This window comes from Tasmannia lanceolata, unplaced genomic scaffold, assembly GCF_043159265.1.
Source record: "Tasmannia lanceolata isolate RefF3 unplaced genomic scaffold, GAP_Taslan_0.1 ptg000015l, whole genome shotgun sequence".
Lineage (NCBI taxonomy): Eukaryota > Viridiplantae > Streptophyta > Magnoliopsida > Canellales > Winteraceae > Tasmannia > Tasmannia lanceolata.
Genome location: NW_027518692.1, coordinates 53,275,255 through 53,280,589, shown reverse-complemented (window position 1 = coordinate 53,280,589; position 5,335 = coordinate 53,275,255).

Here is a 5,335-nt window from a genome sequence, read left to right as displayed (position 1 = left end):
TAATTAGAATAACAGGCAACCAAGATAACCAAAAACAGGAAGGAAAAGACATACAAGGATTTACAAACGAGATTTAGGCTATGTTTGGCAGCCATGAAAGTTTTTCCATGGTTTATTAGTTTCTCAGGTGGTAGGAGAGGGGCAAGGAGTGTGGGAGACGAAGAGAATTGAGAGGGCATGAGTGTAGAGGGTGTGCGAAGTGGCTGAAAAATAGAGTTTTTTTTTTCCTTATTTTTCTTCCACTTCACATCATCTCCTCACTCATGCCCTCTCAATTCTCTCCCTATACCAACTCTCCCCACCCATCTCTCAACACTTGGTAAGCTGATATTTCATGGAAAATAAATATTTGGTTGCCAAACATGACCTTAATATTACAATCTTATAATTAAGATTGTGATGTCCTTTAATTCTTCCTACAAGTGAAAAGGTCTAGTTTGCACCAGAGCTTGTCCCCCAAGAGATTGAATCATTTTAGATGCAATGGCTTGGCAAGAACATCGGCAATTTGATCTGATCACAGAAGAAATCTTTATTTCCTTTGGATAAAGTGTCACAAACAAAATAAAGAGATTTATATGTCACAAACAAAATAAAGAGATTTAATATGTTGAGTGTGCATGAAGTCCATTAGTTTTCTGGAAGTACAGTGGGACTCACTGTTGGAAGGATTTTCACCCCCAGGCGAAATCGCTACGTGCAACGGAACTAGAAATCTCGCAAAACAAAAAAATTTCTTGTCGGTTTCACCCGTTAACCCAGGAACCTAGGGACTAAATGATCTGATAGTGATTCAAATAAAAATATAAGATATGAAAATACCTTTGTGACTGACCATAATATCAGCCTCTACTCGATCTATTCCTCGAACGGCTACGAACGATCCGATCGCCATAGACCCGCAAGTTGAACCGATGGATTCCTTCAAATTGCGCGAAGGGAAGTTGAAGAACTTTTCTTCAAACATATGTAGTGATATATATATATATATATATATATATATATATATATATATATATATATATATATATATATATATATATATATCAGTACCTTTTGATGGGAATTTGAATTTTCTTGATGGAGCTTTAGGTTTTCTCAAAATAATTTAAACTAGAATTGAGAAAACTATGAGATAAAGAGAGAAAACTTGAGAGGAGAAGAGAGAGATAGTGTTGGATGTTTGTCCAAGGAGGGTGCACGAATTTTTCAGCATTTTTCAGCCTCCAAAAAATTTCTATGTGGTTTATATAGAGTTGGTTTCCTACTTTAATAAATTCCTAACGTTTCTCCCACAATTTGACTCAAATTGGGAAAACTAGTTGAGTAGACTTTCAATATTGGAAACCAACACAAAGTGGGAAGCTATGTAGGTTTCCTACTATCATTGGGTATGTTCTCAACCTTGCAAAAATGTGGTTTTCTTGGGCTAGGCGTTTTTGCATGTGGGGCCTATCCCGATGCATGTGCATTCCCACTACAAAGCTGCTGGCCAAATTTTGACTTCATTTTTGGACTATCATATGGATGAATTTGGAAAAGACATAAATTACAAAGTTGTATCCCTTTAAAATTTGTTCGAAACGAGTACTTACACACTTAATTTGGCTAAAAGGTCAAAAAGTTATGACTGTGTTAGTAAAACGAGTGTATAAGCTAAAGACACTTGTTATTTAATTTTTCTAATTAAATAAAATTATTTCCTCCCATCCAATGGAATAAAAGCTCCATCCATAATATTCTATAATTTTCAAAATACTCATAAGTTAACAATTAACTCTTTGGGTATTCCAAATGCGTTCTACGGTGTGTATACACCAAAGGAACTACGTAAATCTTTTTCCTCACATCAAATGTGACGAATCTAGTCCGCCAGTGCAATCTCGTAAATGCGGGACCTTTATACAAAGGATATAAATGGGTCATTCGAGTTATGAGTGGGATCATTGCTGGGATCCAACGGTCGATCCTGTAGAACCCAATCATGAACCCCATTGCGATCTTGCTCCGTAGTTAACAACTACAATCGCATTAGGTTAGTGGCCTCCATCGAGACGTAACCCTGAAGATGACTATCAAATCATCATACCCCTAATCACATCTAATATGCGCAAGTCCTTTGTCTATTCCTGATCTACTAAGTTGGGTCCTACGAGGGGGTGGACAACTACTACCCCCTGGGCCCACTCATGGTATACTTTCCAGTCAAGCAGTCAGAGCCCGCAAATGCATTTGCAAAATCCTGTAAGAAACAATCAATCTTTTTTAGTAAATTCTTTGATAAATCATTTATCAAATTCGCTTGGCCAAGCTATTTTATAAGCCTAGTGCTCTGACCAAAACTGTAAATGATATCCCGTAGTTGGGGCGGAGAATTCCATGTCGGGTATAACTATTAGCCCCGTGGGTTTATCCAAAACTATAGTACTATCCTCTAGTGATCTCTAGAAGGACCACAGTTAGATAGGCTAAGAATCTAGGCCGAGCCCACAGACCAATATGACCCCTCAAGTCTAAGGACATGTAAAGGGTCCTATCTGGTAGAATAGCCTTACTAACTCCTGTTCACAAGCTATTCTGGTGTGATCCTATTCAGTGCGCAATCCCTATTGTCGCACCCACTCTTCTTGCTTAGGGTGTACTTAGGGGTATTCATTATTCGGTTATAACCGAATAACCGAACCGAACCAAATTGGTTCGGTCGGTTCGGTTCGATTTTTTTCCTTTTCAGTTCGGTTTCAGTTTTTTTTTTTTTTTGGAAATTCGGTTATTCGGTTTCGATTATCTCAAAGAAAATTCGGTTAACCGAAATAACCGAAATTATGATAAAAACCATTATTTTTTTAAAAAAAAAGTGCTATATGGGCACTCCGTAGGATGATCAAAACTGTCCATTTGATTGACCACAACTTAATTAGGGTGTGATCAAAAAATCATTTCGATTGGATGATCCTAGCCCTCCGATCGAAACCAAGATTTTGTTTTTTTCCCTCTTTTTCTCACACTATTCGGTTAACCGAAATAACCGAATTTTTTATCGGTTCAGTTTTTTAAAATTTGGTTCGGTTTCGGTTATCGAAATGATTTTGGTTATGAAATTTCGGTTTTTTCGGTCCGGTTATAACCGAATAACCACCTCTAGGTGTACTACCTAAGTGACTTAGATAAGCCACTTCGTGACACGTGCATGTAGACAATACCGGTGCTGGTTGTGTACAGGAGGAGATGTCCCATCTAGACCCCAACCAGGAACTTTTAAGGTCCGCAAATAACCAGGATACCCTATCTCCCTGGTCCTTAGGATCTGTGAATCCTTGAGCATGGTACACCTACTTCGCTACCTAAGGAAGAATATGTGACGAATAACATGCGCATCACACATATTCAATCATATATTGCCCATTAGATACCATGAAATTAAATATTTATTAATATTAATGTGACAAGATATACGAAATGTACTGGCTTTTAGGGCACTACTCTAACACTCACTTCAAAGGATGACCCATGCCATTCATTTGTTGGGCCACAACGTAAATAGGTTGGACCCCATAAATCATCTCCATTGGATGATCGTAACCCTATAATCTGTAGAGAGACTGCACATTGTAGAAATCACTATAGATCGGAGGGTTAGAATAATCCTGCAGTGGTGATTAACGGCATACAACCTATTTATGTTGTGGCCCAACAAATAAACAGTTTGGATCATCCTTTGAAGTGGGCCCTACAACACTTCTTAAAAAAAATACTGGACTTCCTGTACACACATGTAATTTCTCTAAAAATGAAAATCCACTTCAACATAGCTTGGTGAAAGCATCGAAAATTGAATTTATATCTAGGTAAAAAGAACAAATGTTGTCACAAAGTTTAATTTGTATCGAGGTGAATACAACAAATGTTGTCACACTGAACAATAACACATAAGCGTTACACCCACAACTCCTACGTCTTCAGCCATAACTCTTGCCCCAATAAATAACTTTCACCAATAGTCACTGAGGGTGATAAAATAGAAGGATATTATAGAAGGATATTTCACTAATCTCGGTCTAATTACTATGAACCTAATGGGTATTTATATAGATTTTCAAAGGATAAACATACAAAGATAAGCATTGATTGTGGAAAGAGATAAAGATGGAAACATACTAATCTAACCTAATGACTAATCTAATCTAGTTGCCTCATCTAACCAACTTGCTTAATCTACCACCAAGATGATCTAACGGTGAATCTCAACTCAGTCCAATGGTGAGATCTCACATATTCTAACATGCCTCTTCAAACGTATGTGGATTGAAAAAACGATATATGTTTGATTACAATAAAATTCCCCAATATGAAAAACAAAATCCTGTCAAAGTTTGATGAGGAATATCCCTTAATGTTTTGACAAATGTCAGCTGATGATGGCTGATACTGATTGCCGAAGAAGATGTCACTTGTTGATGTGCCGTGAAGATGGCTTATAAAAGCCAATGGATCATGACATATCATAGCCGCCTCAACGGGGTCAGATGATATTCAAGCCTTGATGGTCGATTTTTCATTGTTGGATATTGATCTTTCTAAAAAATGAGTTGCTATGGACCATTGCCACAATGAGCAAGAACGGGCCTCGATGGGCAAGACATCATGGGTCGGTTTTGAATACCGATCCTCATGGAATTTGAAATTCTCTTTTAGGAACGTACTTCAAAAGAAATAAATCACTTCAACTGATAGGAGACAATATTTTAGGCACACACCTCAACGAGGTATCTCAATTGAAATATATCAAAGAAGAAGGATATGTTTTGGCAAAAAAGAAGGAAAATCAGAAAAAAGTGGCACCCAATGGCTAGGATTGGATCATAAATATCGACGATAGTACCAAACTTTGGAAAATTTGGAAAGGACCCAAAAAGAGAGAGTGCATATATCAAATATGGGGAGAGTTGTATGTTGTGATCATGGTTTTTAATTTCGACCGAAATCCGAAATTTTGGACTTCGGTAGATACCGAAATCGAAATCAATATTACTTGAAATGGTATTTTATTTCAGTCGAAATTTGAAATTTTGGCCTTCGGCCTGGAATTTCATTTTTCTGATTTTTTCCCCCTAAAATCAAGGAATTTCCGCCCAAAAAATTGATTTTAATAATTAAATAATATTTTCCCGAAATTTCAGTAATTTCGGCCGAAATTCAATAAGGAATTAAATAGTATTTTTTATTACAGGATTTCGGCCCTGAACGAAATGGGTTCCGAAACAAAAATTTTAAACCATGGTTGTGATAAGGATTCGTTGTGATGGGAAACACACAATGCAGGTGGTGAGCGGCGGAG